The sequence below is a fragment of the Protopterus annectens genome, chromosome 4.part1 (assembly GCF_019279795.1).
Source record: "Protopterus annectens isolate FY-2018-M chromosome 4.part1, PAN1.0, whole genome shotgun sequence".
NCBI lineage: Eukaryota > Metazoa > Chordata > Ceratodontiformes > Protopteridae > Protopterus > Protopterus annectens.
This window is the reverse complement of record NC_056734.1, coordinates 869,509,385-869,531,070: the sequence shown is the minus strand read 5'-3', so window position 1 is coordinate 869,531,070 and position 21,686 is coordinate 869,509,385.

Sequence of the window (21,686 nt, the reverse complement as noted above, 5' to 3'; positions counted from 1 at the left end):
ACCAATCCCAAGCAGAGGAGCAGGCCACACCCTAGTTGGTAATCCACATTCTTGCCCCAGATGATGGAAGGGTCTATAGGCTTGTAGCCTTTTTCTGATAGGTGCCTCAAATAGCAACCAGACCAATCAGGTACATTAAGCACAGGCACTCACTCTCCAACCAGAAAGAGTCAGGAATCAATGTGCTCTGCTCCCACTGTCACCTGGATTATAATATAAGCACAGATTCCAAGCTGTTACCTATAAAGCAGTTATTAGGCTTTCGGGTGATCAGCAGTCTTCAGGGAATAATGTCACTGTACTCCTTCTCTCACCAGGAGTAAAAAGAATCACTAATCCCAAGTTGACTACTAAGAGACAGAATGTGGGCTCTCCAATAACTGGAGGCTTTGCAATAGATGCTTAAAGGTAAGATGAAAAAAAAATGGTTTATTCTAAACACTGCAGTGTGCACTAAGCTATTTGATATGAAAGTGGGTAACTTATCTAAAAAGTTAAGTTTTAGTAGAGAGCCACTATTTTTAAAAGAGCAAGATAAATTGAAAGGGGATGGGCACTTTTGTATTCTGGTACTATGGAATACAGTAGGATGGCCAATAAATTTAAATAGTTGAAGGGGAGTGATTTCACAAAAATTATAATTTTGTGCTTACTCACCAGCCAGTATAACATAATGGCCACTAGAAAGGGGTCTAAACTAGAACATCAAAAGTTTAATGGTTCGGATTTCTAAAGGTCGACCTTTAATGATCAAATCATTAAAATTTTGAATGCTCATAATAAATAAATAAATAAATAAAAAAGAAAATCTAAAGGGTGTAGGCAGGGGGACAATCCCCCCCGCACCCCCTGCTACTTACATATACCCACTTCGAGACCGCACTACATTGAAGCAAATGGAAATCTCCCCTTAAGGAGATTTCCATTTACCCGTTTGACAATCTGCACTTTCGCTATTCTCGTGTCGACAATGTCGGATTCGACATTGTCGGCTTTCAAGAATATAATAGGTAACCATGGAAAGACAGTGATGTTTAAGAACACAACAGTAACAGGCTGGGAGGGTGGGAAATTGTTCTGTCTGCTTTACAAGAGACAGAGCTGTGGTCTCTTTTCAAGTTTTAATATGCAGTTAAAAGCAGAATACAAGTAAAACAGTGTAAAGAAAACAATTCACAGAATACAAAATAGAAAAAGGCAATAAACTAATACAAAATACAAGAAATGAAAATCAAACTAACCTTTCCCTCACAGCGAACTGCCACAGAGTCTGGGTGAGCCTTTCTAGTAATGCCAGTAAAGGAGTGACAAATTCAAACTAAGAGATGAAAGGTTAATATTGGCAGCCCAAGATAGTGGGCTACATACACGCTGGTTTACAAAGTCCATTGAACATGTGGGAGAAAGATACAAATGTAGGTTTTGTAAAACCAAATTGGAAATAGTCTCACACCTTGTTGCTGATTGTGACATACTAATGGCAGAAGGACTGTATACTGAAAGGCATAATAATGTGGCAAGACTGTTGCACTGGGAATTGTGCAAACATTATGGTATTGAAGTGGCTGAAAAACACTGGAAACATGAGCCACGAAGCATGATAGAAAATGATGAAGTTTATATCTATGGGATCACCCATTACCAACAGTTCAAAATATAGATGCTAGAAAACTGGATATAGAGGTCCAAGAAAAGAAGACAAAAGTAGCATTAATCATTGAAATTGCTACACCCAGAGACTACAGTGTCTTGCGTACAGAGAGACACAAAGTCATAAAATATCAGGATCTGCAGGCAGAAATGAGAGCAATGTGGAAGAAAGATACCCAGGCAGTTCCAATAGTAGTAGGAGCAACGGGTCTTGTAAGAAAGAATCCGCAATTGTATTTAGGTATGTTACCAGTCCATGTAACCCATACGAATTGCAGAATGAGTCATTACTGGGCACATTGCAGCTGCTACGAAGAACACTTTTGGCTGATATCAAAGATTGAAACAATACTAATTTCATTAACTTTAATCATACTCTGACTCAAGAATGGGGTCCATCTCCATCATAGTATAAGAAACTCAAAAGATTTGGAGAAATAAAAAAATGATTAAAACTATCATGTAGTAGCCAGCTACCATACCTCCTCTATGACATTGGGAGACCATGAGGTATAACTTAATAAACTGACATCCTTACCATAAAACCAAACACTATCCTCTTAAGTGACTTTAACCTTCTATTAACTTTGGAGCCTACACAATCACAAACAAGTATGCAGCGATTCTTGGATTCATAATTGCTATCTCCTTGAACAGATATGCCAAATAACAGCATGGTCATCCAAAATATTAGACTTGGTTCTCACAGATATAGTTTTCCCTAAGTTTACAGTCCATACTTACCAAATTGCTGGTCAAACCTGATCATCACAAACAACATTTACTTGATGTATGAGACCTGAGCCACTTCAAAACCCCTCCATCTTTAAGGTCTACCCTATGGCAAATCTACTCCAACTAACTGATGACCTGATGAAATTCAGACATGAGCTTTTCTCCATGGGCCTGCATTGAAAATGGGCTCTTTTAGGCCCAGTGGACTTTCCTGGTAAACAAATGCAATAAATAAATAAATTTACCAGGTTGACCCTGCTTCACACATTGCAGTTGTGCGGATAAATTCTATGATTATTTCCAAACTAAAACTGAGGCGTCCATCTCCAAAAGACATAAATATAGTGTCAGATATAAGAACAAACTCATGGTGGATCCCCAGTAGCAGCAAATTTTACAATAGCATTATAAGCAAACTTAACTTCTTATCAGCCAGAAAGGGCTAAAAATGACCAACAAAGAACTTTCAACAATATAAAATTGTAAAAGAGCAAGTATGAATTGTGAATCACCTCCAATGTTAAGGATGATCATAGAGACTTCTTCAGCTATATTAAGAACCTAAGAAATAACAGCCAGCAGTACTGTTTGTTAATACATAATAACATCAAATATTCAACACCTGAGGACATTGACAACATACTAGTAGACAGTTTAAGCTCACACTTTACCTCCCCATTCTCCCCAAATTAATAACAGTGAATTAGCATGCCTAAGTCACCCTCTAATTATCTCTGAACAAGTCCTAAGTGCTCTCACAATGGCCAAAAACACGAGCTGCATGAGCTCTAACAATGATAAATCTTGTTTTTTTTCAGCACCAAACACTGCCTGGCTGACTTACTGTTATATCTGCTTAGTCTCAGCCTCTCTACTGGATTTGTTGCAGAAGCCGATACAACTTCTGTAGTCATCCCATTCCATGAATGGCCCTACAACTGTCAGAGAGAAGTATCGATCTATCAGCCTCACCAGGCCTATAGGTAAGGCAATGGAGTGCATCACTATGGATATCATTAACAAAGACACAGGCAGTTTTCAAACCCTTGACCCTAACCAGTTTGGTTTTGTTAAAGGCAGATTCTGTAGCTTAAACCTGGTGGCCTTTTTTTGAACTAGTCTCTAAGGCATTAGACATAATTAAATTGGTTCACACCGTATACTTGAACTTGGCTAAAGCCTCTGATACTATTCCATTGTTAAGCTAATCCAGTAAAATGTAAACCCTCTTGTTACCCATGGGATAGCACACTGGCTCACTAAGAGAAAGTGTTGCAGGCATGTTATCAAATAAAAGAGTAATTACCAGAGGTGCCAACCAGTGATCAGTCCTGGTACCACTTCTCTTTGTATTAACTTCTCTGAAGTTAAAGCAGACACCAAAGGCCTGTGGCTGATGAAGCTTGCTGATGACTGAAAACTCAGAGCTAATATAAATAACCCAGATGACCTATATATTCTCCAGGAGGGTTTAACTCCTGCTAACAAGCGTTGTTTGGCCCATGACCTCAAACTAAATGCTGAATAATGCAGTATTGTGTCCATCGGCTAAGCTGTATGCTCATGTTCCTGTCACATAGGGAATACCTCCATAAAAATGGACTTGGTCATTAGTGACTTGGGCACCTTTATTGACAATGAACTATCCTTTGACCACCACATGATAACTGTTGTTAGGAAGTTATTTTATACAGTAGACTAATCACCAGGGTCATATCTTCTAGATCCAAGGAAGTCATTTCCTCCCTCCTCTATTCCTTCATATCAGACTTTCTCTCTCTCTCTCTTTATATATATATATATATATATATATATATATATATATATATATATATAGCTTCATACTAGACTCTTGATCCAGTGGACCATTTGTAGCCTAGTCAGGGATCACACCAATGTCATATATAGAATATAATGCCTCCTTTAATATGTACTTGGTTAGGCATATGACCTAGCTCAAGAGACAGCAGTGTTTCTTTAAAAAAAATTCAAGGACACGTCCTCCCTGAATTACCATGACCACCTTAAAGTAATCTCACTCTGTTCCATTTCTATCTGCCTTGATACAGGTACTCCATTTCTATCTGCCTTGCTTACAGAGATTCAGAAGGTTTAGTCCTTTGTGTCTCCTACTAATTCACAGAACTAATACCTTACTAAACACCTGCTCAAGAGACCTAAAGTACCACTGAAACATAAATGGGATCTGGTGACAGGATAGATATCTTTTGCAGAGAATACCACTTTTATGGAATACACTCCCTTTAGAGGTAAATTCTTGTAGTCACATGACCCTTTTAAAGCCTAACTTGGATGGCTAAATGGGCAACCATAAGAAGACCCCTAGTCTGGTCTCTCTAGCTCTTATGGAAAGGGGCAAAAACTATGTCAGATTTAGTATTAATTTATGTCTTGCTAATGTGGTGTGATCATGGACTAGGCTACAAATGGTCCACTGGATCAACAGTCCAGTATGAAGTTATGAACCTATGACCTCTACATTGTCATCTCAGTGTTAATTGTGAGTTGTCACTTTTACAAAGGTTCTCCTTGAATTTTTGAGGACTGCAATTCTGTTCTGCAGAATAGCAAAAGGAAAAGTGCAAATATGGGAATATATATATATATATATATATATATATATATATATATATATATGTGTGTGTGTGTGTGTGTGTGTGTGTGTGTGTGTGTGTGTGTGTGTGTGTGTGTGTGTGTGTGTGTGACATATTCACTCTGTTTATCTCTATATATATAGATATATATATATATATATATATATATATATATATATATATATATATATATATACAGAGAGAGAGAGAGAGATTAAATTCAAGGTTGTGGGGTCCATAGCCCTCAACCTCCCAGCATAAGAAATCTGGACAAATCTAAAATAATGGAGGGACAAAGGCCCAAAAATAAGGGTACATTTTAAATGTTGCTCTCATAAACTTAGAAAGTTGCTAGCAAAACAGGATTTGTATTAGCATGCATTTTTCTGAAGGATATGATGTCTGAAACTCAGATGTTTGTTAATATTTGGTGACTTCAATCCTCAGTGATTTGCCAGAAAATCACAAATTTTATGAGGAACAGACTAAAAATATGAGGCAAAAATCTGGACATTCTGTGGACCTCTGGACAGTTGAGCGGTATGGTGAGATCCCTTAATATTCTTCTTGCAATACAACAATCTTCGAGTTAATATATATAAATAGGTATGGACTGGTAGGCCTAGCATTGTACATCAGAAGGTGAGAGGGATGGAGCCCCTTGCAAAAATATTTTAATTGCATTTAAGTGAGTTTGAATATCTACTGTATTTCTTTGTTGATTAAATTTTGATACTAGTTGTGGGGCTTAGAGTTAAGGATCTTGAATTCCAAACACAAAAATATGGATTTAAGGATTGTGAGAGCTTCAGATTCTGATTATTTGTAGAAGTGATTAAATATTATTTGACTGCATGATAGTCACATCCCATCAAACTCATAGATTTTCTGCAGTTCACAAACTTTCTTTTAATACAGTTAATCATTGTTTTTCAGTGGCTCTATGCCATGATGCTTATGCAGTAGAACATTCTTGTATATTAAAGACTGATTTTACTGAATACAGCATTGCAGGTAGCAAACTTATTGGAAGAAGAAAGTCTCAGAATGCACAGCAGGTCAATAATACTAGTATTTTACATAAACCTTTAATATCCACTATCCATTTGAATAGTTATAAAGTGTTACCTTGCAGCCTTGCTGGTTACTCAAACAGTCTAAAGTGTTTCATGCCGATATCTCTGGAAGATTTCACAAGTGACTGACACTGAAATTAAATTGTAGTTCAAGATGCAATCCAGCTGTATTCCCTTAAGTAGCTTTCTGTTACCATGTGGAAAAAAAAGCATATTTTTCTGAGAACAACATGTTCACAGTCACATAAAGTTGCACAAACAACATTGTCTAATTTTCCTAACACAGGCAGATTACAATGTGACTCTCCTATTTAGTGTAACACATTGCTTTTCTGGTCACTTCTGAATTATATATCTTACCTTGTCATTAGTTAAAAGAGCACATTAGCCATTTTAGTATAACCAGGTGTAATCCCATGATAGACTTTTTTATACTAAATTCATTCCTTCCCTACCGGTAACATGCACAAGCCTCCTGCCAGCAGAGTGACTTGTTTTTCTAAATCAGAAGTTTGGCACCCTGCTATGTACCAGGTGTTGATCTGTTTTTAGCCTGATTTGAAAGGAAAATGCTGCAGCAGTTAAGTTCATTGGGATTTGTTAACTAATGACTGGAAAATGCCTCTGACACCCATTTTTATTTTGTGTGTGTGTGTGTGTGTGTGTGTGTGTGTGTGTGTGTGTGTGTGTGTGTGTGTGTGTGTGTGTGTGTGTGTGTGTGTGTGTGTGTGTGTGTGTGTGTGTGTGTGTGTGTGTGTGTGTGTGTGTGTGTGTGTGTGCGTTTGTGTCTGTCATGTGAGAGTGTATGAAAAACAGAGAAAGAGAGAAGTAGAGAGGATGTTTTCAAAAATAAATGGCATTAACCCAAAGACTACTAGTACATGGTTTACATGCTCGTTTAATTTTGTAGACAGCTAGAACCAAATGTCTTACACTGTAAATTAATATGCTTGCATCAAAATGATGATTCAGATGTGTGGAACACTCTCAAAGCAAACAGTCATACCATGGAGACACTATCATATTCTCAGGGAAAGCTCTTGCAAAGGCAAGGATATAAGATCAATAGACAGTCAGTTTAAAATGTTTAACTTTTTTATAGACTGTCATAGAAAAGCATTGCACATTGTCATATTTCACATAAAGCAACATAGACACGGAGTGAACAATGCATGATGTTTTCTTATAAAAGTATATGAAGCTCATTTTAATCCTAGCAGTCAAAGGACACAAGTTTACAATTCTCTAGATGACTTAACTCATCTTAGAAAGCAGTCACAGCCAGCCATTTGATGAATTAAGGCTTCTTGGTACAGTGAGTTAAACATAAATTTACTGTCCATAAAATTAGCCACTGGGACTGTTTAGGTTAAGGTATCTTTGGACTCACTGGTCATAGGGCAATGATGTGGAAAGGTTCTCAGTTCATGTATTCTGCTGAAGATTTTACAGCATCGGCAATGTGATCATTCATTGATCTGCATCAGATTCAGTGATCTATCTATCCATCTATCCATATGTGTATTGTCATGAGATTAGAGCTCTGCCATCCTTCTTCACCCATTTTTCTTTGGTAAAAAATCGGTGACATACCTAACAAGTCTCCATTGGTCATCTGTCTCACCAATGTTAGAGAGTCTGACAGCTAGCTATCACTTGTTAGTGTAATTGTTCACTAGCTGGTTATCATCTTACAACTGGCTCTAGATCAACTGTTCTTAATGCACTTGTAATTGGTCTGCATATCTTCTATGCATTTTACCCAGTTTCATTTATCAGTTCTGCAGTCATTGTCCAATATCTTTTGTTCAGTGGTAAAAGTTCTTAATGTCATCTCATTTATATGATGAAACCACACAGTATATGCTCATTTCTGCAAATCTTTTGGTACTGAGTCCACAAAACAAGTCAAAATTCCTATTCAAGCACAGCATTGATAAAATAGTACAATGGTCACATTTTCACCATAGTGACAATAGAGAGAAGGCTATAGGCTTTCTACATGAAGGGATTATCCATCAAGGATTCTAACTTTCATAGTCTTCTGGAATATGTGTTGGAGACTTTGAGACTGCTTATTTATAGCTAGATAGTGAGGTGTGTATATGAAACATTTCTTTCAGTTTTGCTTTGTAAATATTTTGAATTTCTTTGTCATTACCTGTGGGCCATTTCCAGTAAGAAGTAACTCAGATAAGAAGCTATTTCCTTGCATTGTTTTTAATGTTAATATTGTCTTTTCAGATATTGTGTTGCAAGTCTACTTTGAGTGGAAGCCCATTGTAACTATAAGGATTTTCTTCCTATGTCCTACAAAGGCAACATGTATAAGATGCCATGATGCTGACAGTCATTTGCTATAATTTAGGGTCACTGATAGTAGAAAGCATTTTAGATCTGTGACATCAATTACAGCTCTTTGTATGATTTCAGACTTCCTATCTATGACATGCCACCGCTCAAAACCTCTGGAGATGGATTTTTTTTGTTCACAGATATCTCTGATATATGGCATCCAGCACTCTCCAGTATAAATGTTTGGAATAACAACTCTGAAACCAAATAGTAAAGTTAGCTACCATGTAGGCAGCTGGCCTTTCTGATCAGCAAAGGTACTGGAAAGTTTATAAGTTGCTCTAGCAGACTTATGTTTTGGAGGTCTCTGGTGTTTCAGTAAGTTTATCTAGAGAAACTCTGTGCATGTGGATTTATGTGTTAGATGCATACTATGTGTATGAGTAGTGGTATGTGTATGAGTAGTGGTACTATGAGCATATGTAGTGGTGGGTGAGTTGAATACCTTCTCTGTGTTATTGTTTTGAGTGAGAGAGAGCATGGATTCTAGATTTTTGATCTCTCGCACTCTGTATTAGACTGTTTTATTAGTAGAGGGTTGTCTGTATCCATGAGGCAATAGCTACACTGCCTCAATAGACCCATGTCAACAAGGTTGGCATATACATATATATATATATATATATATATATATATATATATATATATATATATATATATATATGGGTCTACTTCAATAGACCGAAAGGACACTTATCCGAAACCCAATTAACCGAGGCGACTCCACCAAAAATTCATTTCAATGAACCAACGAAGCAAAGATAATTTGAAGAGGAGAACTAACCACTTGGCCACCAGGGTACAAAAGAAAACACCAAAACAAAATTAAAGCCATGCTAATGGGGGGCTTCACCCCCCCCCAACACTCCCCTTAACTAAATATACCAACTCTGAGATTGCAATATACTGGGGAAAAGGGCAAAGTTCACCCTGATGGCCAAGTGGTTAGTCTCCCTGTTCAAATTATCGACAATCTCCAAAAGTAAACTCCAAAAGTAAAAAGCGTTGACAGACACAGCACAAAGGTAAAACCAGGATTTATTCCAGACACGAATTACTCCAAAATTCCACCACAAGTGAGCGCTTTCATCTCCTAACATCGAAGATTTCTTCAGACTGGTGGTGAAGCAAAAGCAATACACTTATATATCATTCTAAAATCAATTAAAACATCAATTGAAACATAGTAAATGAAAAATGCACTGTGAAGAGGACGAACTGCACCGGACAACTAGGATTCCAATAACAGCTTTATTTTTTTGCTATCTGTATAATGTTTAGCCATTGCATTTTTTGCATCCCCTCTACCTATTGCATAGTGATGCTCATATATCCTTCTATATAATTCTCTACTTGTTCTACCAATATAGAAGCACATGCATTCTAAACATACTATTAAATAAACTACATTTTTGGACTTACAAATAAATTTGCCCGGAACCTTAACTATAGTTTTTCCTAATAATATTTCATTACTTTCTGCGTATAAAAATTGACAATAATTACAATTGAAACATTTGAACATGCCTTTTCTTTCTTCCATTACCTTACATTTATTTAACTTAGTTTGAAAAAAATCTTTAAAATTCTTAGCTCTCTTCTGCACAAATCTGGGTTCATCTCCTAGTTTCTGTAGGAGATCCTTATTACCTTTGAAGATGGCCCAATTATTTCTAATGATGTTCTTGATCTCATAAGAATCAATGCTATTTTGTACTGCTAAAGCTGTCGTGAAGTCCATACTATGTTCTGTATGGGCTTCACCTATCATCACATTGTTTCTTTTAAGAACTTCTTTATTCATAATTTTATTTAACATATGTTCAGGATATCCTCTATTACTCATCTTTTTACAAAAACTATTTGCTTCTTTATAAAAAATGTCTTCATCGTTTGTTAGACTACTAATTCTATTGATTTGGCCTTTAACGATATTCCATTTTGTCTTCTTAGGATGTAAACTCGAGTAATGTAAGTACATATTATTTTGGCACTCTTTTTTATAAATCTTTGAAACTAATCTACCATCCTTCTTATAAATAGTGAGATCCAAAAAATTGATTTTTTCTTTACTATAAATATGAGTAAATTTGCTGCACCCATAGCCACCCCATTGACTTGTACAAACAATTCATCATAAAATTCTAAAAAGTTATATGATAAAACTAAATCTATCATTTCCATGAGCAAACTTAGAGTATTTGAGGAAAATGCTTTGGATTGCAACAATCCCATTATGACCATTTCCATCCCTTCTTTGTTAGGGATCATAGTATAAAGAGAATTTATATCAAGAGTTACTAATATATCTATAACAGAGACTTGTAATTCATTTAGTTTCTTTATACAATCATAGCTGTCCTTTATGTATGTTATACCATTTGGTACTACTTTTTGTAGGTGTTTGTCCACAAAAATAGACATACCCTCAGTCTTGCTGTTCTTACTAACAACTATTGGTCTTAATGGAGGGCAGTCAATATTGTTGTGGATTTTTGGTATACCAAAAATTCTGCTAATTGTGGGGTTATTATTGGTAATATTCCACTTTATCTTGTCATCAATTCTTCCAGCATAAAACCACTCTGTTATACAAGAATCTATCAAGGAGAACCCTTTTCTAACCTCATTCATATTAACTGGTTTATAGAAACTAAAATCTGATAATAATGCCTTCATTTTAGTTTCATAATCTTGTCTTCCCATTAAAACCATTGCCCCTCCTTTATCTACTTTAAAAATTAAGATGTTTTCATCTTTTAATAGGGCATCAAAACACTCTTTTTCTCCTTTTGTTAAATTGTAATATTTAAATTTAGAATCATTATCTAACATTTCTAACAATTGCATTACGCAAACATTCAAGAACATTTCTAATTCTTTACACAGAGATGGATTATAGCAGCTTGGTTTATAAAAATCACATCTATTGAATTTCTGACTTCCGAAAAGAAGTCTGAAATTTAACTTTCTAACATAGTCTCTTAATTCATTAATCATAGTAAGTTTGTCAGCCCTTTGTGCAGGGGCAAAATTCCATCCTTTGCTCAGCGCACACAACATTCTTCATAGGAGATATTTTTCTCACACAGATTAACAATTTTGAAATTCGCATTATTTATGTCTTTGGTCTTTTGATATCATCTTACAGTATTTATACCATTGCTACACCTTGGGATTGTCACTATTGTCATTTAAAGTTAATCTGGCAGCCCTAAGCTTATTTGCTAAAATAGCTGATGTCCGTGATTTCAACAAACATTTGAATGTAAGCAGGGTACTAAAAGGATGGAGCATTGAAAGAGATTCACATTCTGACACAAGATGTCCCATAGGTTTAGCACTCCTTAGATCCAGAAAGAGAAAGGCATGGAGTGCAGGTAAATCACTACCATAGACAACCAAAAAGGTTTTGTGAATGATTCACTGTTTAATAAAATAAATTACAAGCACTTTGTCTCAAACATAAATCCACAAGACTTCATTAGATACAATTTAAGAGAAAAAACAGGATTTAAAACCTTCTGAAGGTCACATGATCAAATTGCTCCAAAAAATTAAAAGAAACATGCTCAGTTTAAAGTCAAGTATATACAAATTATAAAAACATTTTAAATACTGCAAGACCTTCTGGTTAATTAAAAGTGCTTAAAAGGTTTTCCAAAATGTAAAAGGCAAATGCAAAGTGTTAAATAAATTTGAAAAACACATGATGATTAACGTTAGCTGGCTTTGAGTTTAAGTAAACTAGAAATAGAAATAACTCCATTCAAGCCTGGTAGACTAGCTGAATTCAAAAACAATTGCCAAGTAAGGTATTTCTTTTCTAGTGTTAGACCTCATGGGTCTCCCCTGGGATGCACGTGCAATTGCTCCAGAATGGCAAATCTAAACTGGTGGTCTGGGTGTACTATTAGGTGTTTACAAAGTGCATTACTTTCACACTTAGTTCTAATCTCATAAAGATGTTCATAGACTCTCTGAGCATCCATTCAATCTTGCCAATGTATAAACTATTACAAAACTGGCAAAGGACTGTATAAACTACTCCTTTCATTGTGCAATTGTAGTTACCTTTTATTGTAAAAGAGAAGCCATTAATTTTTACTTTGGTGTAACAAAAGATATTTTTAAAATAACTGCAAGCACTGCACTTTTGCATGCCTGTCATTTACAAATTGAATGGTGTGAACGTTTGCCAGATGATTCAAATAATTGCTTAAAACATGATGCCTTTCCTAAAAATAATGATTGGCGTGTCCCCCTCCTTGTTGATGATATCATTATCATTGAAAATACAGCAGTTTTTCATTAAGGTACATCTGAATAGCTCATGATCCATAGAGTACGATGTGATGAAACTACACCTGTAGGTATTTGCCCCAGAGTGCCATGCAAGTGGCTATTCAAGGAAACCTTCTGAACCACAGTTCTGCAGAATTTTACTTGATAAAATAGGTCTAAAATGGTTGTTTTGGGTTTTTCATATTACTTCTTCCCAAATGTTGTTGATAAAAACATTGGGCTATCCTTTTTTGAGGACCATGTCCTTAAGGAGGTTATATTCCCTAATGAAATCCTCATATAAAGTGGTCATGTGTATGGCAGGAACAAATTGCCTTTTAAGTACTGGCTTTTTTTGTGAGGTTGGGTGGGAGCTGGTATAGTGTAAGAAGGAGATGGAGTAAGCGGGTTTACTGAAGATCTTTGAAAGTAGTCGCTTATTCAACCCATCTCTTTCAGTAAGATGTCCAAGTATGATATATGGTCAGTGCCAATGGTATGGGTAAAAGCCAAAAAATGGGTGATATTGCTAAGATATTCAAGGAAAACTTAAATTTGAGCTACATCGTCCTTCCATGACACAAAAATATTGTCAAGGTATCCAATATAAAGGTACCATATGTCCTTGAAAGGACTATTAAAGACAAATTTCTCTTTAAATTCTACTATGATGATGTTGGCGTATAATGATCCTCACTCTGACCCTATGTCTATCACCTTTTTTGTAAAAAAGTATTGGTTGTTAAAAGCAATGCAGTTATTGTGTAGAATGAGATGCAACAATTGAGTAAAAAGATTAATCTTATCTTGGGAAAATTACATATGATCATTTAAAAATTCTGTGAACCATTGTAGACCACTGTGGTGGGGGATAACAGTGAAAAGGTCCTTGACATCAATTGGAAGAAAAACATGTCATCTTTAAATTGTAAAGCATCATACTTCATAAAGAATTCCCTTGAATCCTTGCATGGAATTCCCTTGAATCCTTGCATAGGTGGTTGATGTTCTGGACCACCCCTTTTAAATTGTGGTCTAGAAATTTAGTCAAGGGGCCATGACTGATTGCCTAGCATCTACAATGGGCCTCATCAGTCAATCATTTTGATTTTTGTGGATCTTGGGAACTCCAATATAGGTTGGCACTACTGGATGCTTGATGTTTAGATATTCATATTGATTAAGGGTAATTTGGCCTTGCATAAGCATGTCTTGTAAAGCAGCAGAAATCATAATCCACAGCACCATGGAGAATGAGAAGTCCAAACCAAAGTTTTTTTTTTGTAAAACCAGCTATCTGAATATCAGGTATCTGAAGAAGTTTTTGATGTACAAAAATGAAAGTGCTTATAATTTTATGGATTAAAGCTGGTTTGTGTTTTTTGGTGGTTTGGTTCATAGTTTAGTACTAAGCTAGCTGCCCTTGGGAGACATTTTAAGCCTAGCCAATTATCTCTTGTGAGACTCAAACCCTGCACCTTGTGTTTGTAGGGCAAACACCTTAGCCATTAAGCCACCGTCCCAACCCGAATATATAGTGGACTAATGTAGGTTCATGGATTAATACTAGGCTAACTGCCCTTGCAAGCCATTTTTAAGCCTAGCCAATTATCCCTTGTGAGACTTGAACCCTGCCCCTTGTGTTTGTAAGGCAAACATCTTAACCATTAGGCCACCCTCCCATTTTTTTTGCAGAGTCTGCCTTTTTAAAGCAGCAGAAATTTTAGAATTCACAATGGTAAGTTAATTTTTGGACACCTGCTTTTAAGTTTCTTCATATAAAATATTGTGCATTTTTTCTGTATATTGCAAGTGGTCCAAAAGGACAACCCCACTCCCTTTGATGGGTTGCATAATCTGGACATTAGAAGTTCTAAGATTATCAATCAAATCTAACTCAGATTTGGTCAAGTTGGATTTTTCTGGAGAAGGGTATCTAAACATGGGGCATGGGATCTAAAGTCAAGTTTGCACATTCTCTTGAAAAGAAGCAAAAGGGGGTGTAGTGGTGGCATTAATATACTAGGGACTCTTAATGACTCGGTATGTGTGGCTTCATTCCCAAACAAAATGCACAAATTCAACTTCCTGGTATATATCTTCAGATCAGCAAGAACTTCAGTAAGATTAGTTCTCTAGCCAATGAAAAGATGTGGTCTTTAGAAAAAATGTCAGAATGGGTTTGTTGGATAACATGAGAACTGAAGTTGTAAACATGAAAATCACCAGTTCCATTAGAGACTACATGATAGAGTTGAATATCTTCTGTGGTAGCCTCTTCCTGTATCAATACTTCCAGTATATTTTCTTCTGTCCAGGGTTCGACCAGGGTCCTGATTTTCTTGGATATGGGTGTGGCCATTCCTGTCATTGTTCCCATTGGGTCTGTTGTTTCCCATTGAGATGTGCGGATCTCTGCAGTTGGGGAATCTGTAAAGGACCACCATGGTAGAATTATTAAATTGGGGAGCATCCTTAGGTTGAAAATCAATTGTCAATATGTCTGCATGTTAAAAATATTGTTAGTACCACCTCTATTGCCCCATTCTTGTGATTCAGGGGTTGGGGGGTACACTTGTTTGTTGAGGTAGTCCAATCTATCCATTTCAAGTTTATGAAGTTTCCTTGATTTTAGCCAGCGGGGAATCAATTGAGTTAAATATATACGAGTGCTGTACTTTATACTGCTCATGATTAGTGTGCTATGTGATTAATTTGTCCAAAGCTGTAATATTACTGGTCAGTTCACCACTACATTAGGACTTGCTCCACATGTTCTACCATCATGGGTGCGGACATATGGAGCTTTATGTCAAACACAATACTCGACTTATTGATGAACTCACCCCCCCCCCCCATGGCACCTTCTTATCGCCATTATTCGTACAATGCATTCTCCCTTAATTTCTCACTTTCTTCTTCAACTCACATTTTATATGGCCACAGCTACAGTTAATTATTTATCTGTATACTTGTTTAAATCTATTTGCACATATTCACAAAGTTTGATAAAATCACGTCATGCAACTTACAACATTAACAGCCTTTGGTTTGATTCTTTAACACTGTAATATATGCATATAGATATAGATATATATATATATATATATATATATATATATATATATATATATATATAGTCTCTGTAGGACTCTGCAGCTTTGTAAGGAACAAATGGTGAATTCAATGGCAAGTTTTTTCTAGGATTACAATAATTCCTGCACTTTTCCAAAATGTTATTGTTTTATATTTTTGCTGTTCTATTTAAGGCTTCTTTGACTGCGGCATACAGAAACATGGCACAGTGTACCTTTTCAGGCTTTCTGGGTATTGCACTTACAGAGAAGATCCCCTTGAATTTCTAGATGCAAAAATGCCTTGCAGCTTATGAGTTAAATTCAGTTGTATTATAATCACCATTCTAAGGGAAAGTTATATTTCTATAATTATAAACACATAAGCACTCAAGAAAATATATACTACTTAAATTATGATGGCATACAACATTTGATATTTGCAGGATTATTAATAAGCAATACCCCCTTTGTAGATGTGTTGCCACACTTAATAAGATCTCTAAGTATTTCTAGAAAGTAATGTACCACGTGACATAACCCTTTCTGTTGCTACATATTATCACATATAATGATACATAGAGTAGTGTGCTATGGGCAATGTAAAAAAAAAAAGTTTTATAAAATGGGCTTCTAAAATAAGGAAAAGTGATTGGATGAATATACAGTAAACTCTCAGTCAACCAGAACTCGAACAACCAGAACTGTCAAGCAACCAGAAAAAAAGGATAGAAGAGATATAGTACTATTTTCATCTGTTAGACTTAATGCCGCCCCCTGCAAAAACATTTCCTATGTTTTTAGAGTTTTAAGAAGGATTATAGGAATACATTCCCTCCCACCCAAACCCAAGAAGTTAAATCAAACAGACAGTATAGAGTAGAGTATTAGTCAGGCCTATTTTGAATAGTAACTCTCAAGCAACCAGAAAATACAATTATCCGGCATCTACCAGTCCTCATGGGTGCTGGTTAACTGAGAATTTACTGTAGCATGTGATTAGTTCCTTAAGTCCATAAAAGGACACAGACATTGTGATCATAGTCTATACTGTATAAACAACTCTGATCTCCTTTAGTCAGAATTATGTTCCAGCAGCTACAACAGATCACACATTAAAACATGCCTGCTGTTTTTATTACTTGTAAAAATTCATGTGGGACTAAAATTATAAATTGACTGGTATCAACTAAAACAAAATAATTATTAAACAAAGTAATTATTTTATTATTGCTCTTTTATTGTATTTACTTATTTATTCATTATTTTTCTTTAATTATCAGGTACTGTCTTAGCAAACATCCTAGTGTTCACAATTTTAATTTTAAATGCTTGTTTACTCACAGTGGAATAATATGTGCACAGCTGTATCTTCTAAATCATGCATAACTACAGTGTTTCCTAGAGATTTAAACTTACTCATTCCTTACATGTGACAGCTGTCTTTGGTACATCTTATCTGTAGACTTTTGAAACACTAGCATCATAAATTAGCTCTTATCAGGGATGCTACTGCATTTTTTAATGTTTTTATTAAAATCGTGTGTATGTATGTGTAGGAACAAACACATTAACAAATAATGCAAACGACAACTATTTACATACTGTATAGACAGCTAAGGAATCCACAATTAGGACTCTATGAGGAAAATACAGAAGAAGATTGCAACTGGTTGCTGCCTGATAATATTTTCTGGCCCTAACTTGAAACACAGTATGAGAATCTTAGTATTTAAAGTGTTTTGCAATAAAATACAGTGCCTGTATTGATGCTGTTGGAGATAAAGAACTGACTAGAAGGAGGATGCATTTCAGCGGACCTTTAACAAAAATTGCAGTGTAATCATTAGTACACATATTTGAATCAAGGGTTGCGGGGTAGTTTGGGCAAAGGGCAGCATAATGATGTGTGTTAGTGCTAAGATTCTAACTAGATCATGGCAGCTATCTGGAACCACATGGTCAATCGTGTCAAGCATCCCTTTCCTGGTTCAAAGTTATATACTTTTATTTGGCTTTATCCAGATGGCATTGGATCCCCACACAAGGACACCCTGAGAGCTAAGGTTTATTGAAATAAATGATGCACCTACTCATCTGAGACTGCACCCTTATCATTTTTTATATATTTAAAAATGATTTTTATAGTTTTATTTTCCCAGTAATTAAGGTGGACAATAAGCAAATTTCTAGGAATTTATGAGCAGCACAACTTGGTTGTATTTTTTTGTCTCTTGTCCACCCCATAAAAGCAAGCTAGACCTGAAAAGACTGTTATTATTTAATATGTGCTTTCTGTGAATGAATTTTCAATCACTATTATTGCTTGACTGCTTTTTAACAATGGTAATTGTTTAAAATGTTATTATTTGATTAGATGTAGTTGTAAGAAGAGGGTGACTACCTCAGTGAGGGCACTCATTTGCACCACACCAGCTGCAGTCTTTCATAAAAATTAGGTCAGGAAACATTCTCAACCACAGGATACAATCCTCATCCCAGCAGACTGGCCAGTCTAGAGGAAATCAATCAGTCATGCAATTTCCATGTAATTTCCTCCTCAGCCATGATCCATCACATAGTTACACTGGATTGGCTCAGTGTCCATCTAATCCTCAGTGTGCAGGTGGATGTCACACAGATCCCCACAAATATATATATATATATATATATATATATATATATATATATATATATATATATATATATAGACACACACACACACACACACACACCAGAAAAATAATAGCTGAGACTATGTTAGGGCATGAAAGTGCTCATTATGGTATTAAAATGATAAAACTTTAAGCAGAATAAAATGCGTGGATAACAGTAATTTTATTATTTATCTCTCTTTCTCTCTCTCTCTCTCTCATTATATAAGAGAGAAGTTTAAAAAGAATGTATTTGGAAACATGATAAAAGTCAGTATATAGAGAGGAAAACATACAGGAGGGGGGTTTTATATTGAGAAGAACAGCCAGTGACTGTCATTCCAGTCTTTGACGATAAAGTTCAATTGATGAGATTTCTTGTAAAGGTCATGGTTGAGTAGCTGTATAGTGAAGCTTCCCCTTACATGAAATATCCATTCTAAATTGAAGAAAATTTTTATTTTTTTTTTTAATTTAAGAATTGGTATAGGAGAAGGAAAAAAGATACATTTGGATTGCAGAAATCAATAAAACATTTAGGAAAACTTAAATCCCTACAAAAATTCTCTCAGGTAATCCATTGGTCCTCAGTGAAACCATACCTTATGGGTCAAGCTAAAGCTATTCCTCAATCACAAAATACAAAAAACCCAGGATTCATGAAGCTCGATGCAAGGACGGCATTAGCCTTGCACCGAACGCGTGGCTTAGAGATGGCGCAGCAGCATCACATGCATATTAATGAAGGCATGCTGCCGCAATGGCCACGTGCATAGGAAACATGCGCGAGTGCAGGGGGCATGTCCAAGAGCTGCATGGAGGAATGAACATGTCGGCTGCATACACGCAACCTAAAATGCTGACTAGTACAGCCTGCCTCTAATAGAAATCACTCCTGTCAGTGTCCGTGGATACTGAAATGTATGCAAAGCATACAAGACAGTTTTGTGAACACCAAAATAAAAAGTAAACACAAAGGCATGTAGCTGAATATTGAGTCCCCGTCCCTCAAACAAATGACATTTAAAATATCGTGCCCGTATTCCATTGTAGTGTCAATAATTATACCAAGTGGAAGCAAAACACATCGTGTTAGCGCACCGCCAATTGCTAAGCCTAGCCCAATGGTTAGGGTTACCACCTGTCCCACATTGTGAGGAACAGTCCCCCACTGGACAGTTGTGTCCATACTAAAACCATTATAAATGTCAAATGTCCTGTGATTGTAGGACATAATTATGTCCCATATTTTATGTAATAGTCCCATACAATACTTATTTCCTTATGTAAAATACCTAAATGTTACAAGAAACAGAATAAGCAAGTAAACAAAACAGAATAAGCAACGAAACTGCTACAACAATAAGCTTACATTTAGCATAAAACTAAAGTACTATCCTTTGTACTGACTGTGGGTATGTGTTGGCCTGTAAAATCTGATATGTGTCCTGAAAATGTCCCATCTTGGTCATATGAAAAGGAGGCAACCCTACCAATGGTCAGAGCATTCACCCAATATCTCCCCATTCATGGTCCAAGTTGTCCTTGACAGGACGGCTTAAAGATGAATGGGCATTACCCGGGTCTACCTACCATGTCATGAAAGATAAGTATTTGCGTGTACCTATGTGCATGAAGTACAGCATTTGGAAGATAAAAAATGCTAGGGTGGTCCTCACAACTATATTGGTACTAGAGATATGTAGTGTACACAATGTGTTCTGTTGACTGTGCCATGGGCCATCAACCAGAGAAGGGATGGATGTTATGTGTGGAATATGGGGGTGGGGGGTGATGGGTAATGTAATAATTCACCAAGGGGAGACTGGGTTGGATGCACAATAGGTGAACTGAAGGTGTACGTGGGAGCAGTGGGTGAATCAGAAAGAAAACCAAAGAACAAACATTCACATCCGCAATACAACCTGACAGGCCATACTGTAGAACAGAATCCCACAAAAATATGAACATTAAAATGTGCGATACACATGTACAGAAACGTTACTTGCACATACCCACTTAATGGTCTGGCCTGAACTCTGCCATCCAACCCCAATACACCTGGATACATAATTGAATACCCATCATCCCCTCCACAGCACACCACCCCCCCTTTCTGAACATCCACCAAAACCAACCATAGTCGGGCTGCTAGCTTGGCACAGCCATATCTGCACATAGTGACTCCTACTCATATCTAGTAGGCAGTCTCACCCTAGGCAGTGTCAGGACTGCAAACTATGTATCCCTTGCATGTATAACCCTACCTCATTTTCATAAAGCCAAAAGAATCAAGGTCATCGGTCTCCACAATTTTTGGATATCCCTCATGGGATAAGTATATTTTCTAAACATGAGACTTGGTGTCATGACATGATGTCCAGTCCTGTAGACATCTGGACACAAGTTGTATGAGCAGTAGTTGTCCACAAAACTGCTCAGCCTCCAGCCGGTCCTGCAGAACCTACGGCCTGGGATAAACACCTGACTGTGATGCACGTCTCCCCACGTGCATTATCGGAAATATATACCTTGCACATTTGCATAGTGGCAGTCGGATATAGGGTGATTAAGGCACTTTAAAGCAGATGTAAGTAGGGTTACCACCTGTCACACTTTTTAAAGGACAGTCCCTTTTTTGGGCAGTTGTGTCCTGACCAAAAATAATACAATGGCAAATGTCCTGTGATTGTAGGAAATAATGATGTACCATATTTCATGTAACAGTTGCATAAAACAGTTATTTCTGTATGTGAAATACTTAAATGTTACAAGAAACAGAATAAGCAACTAAACTGCTACAAGCTATAAGCTATATACTGCTATAAGCTTTCATTTAGGCAAATAAGTAAAGTTCTAACCTTTTTACTGACTGTGGGTATGCGTCGGCCTGTAAAATCAGATGTGTGTCCCAAAAATGCCCCACTTTGGCCATTTGAAAAGGTGGCAACCCTAGACGTAAGCAAGTATGCAAGCTTGTATGAGCGACAGTATGTGGCGGTGATTCAACGATATGGGAAATGTAAATAAGCATGTAGGTGTATAGGCATGTGTATGTACAGACCGAAGAATGCGAAGAATTAACATGGTCCCAATATAGCAGTCATAATGAATGTGAAGGGAAACAGCAGCAGAACCCCCCCGTAATATTTAGTGCTGTTATATATCAGGGTGGCCAGAGGTGAGCACACATCTGCATCCCCATCCCCAGGTAGGATGCTAAAAGTGGAACTAACAATGTCC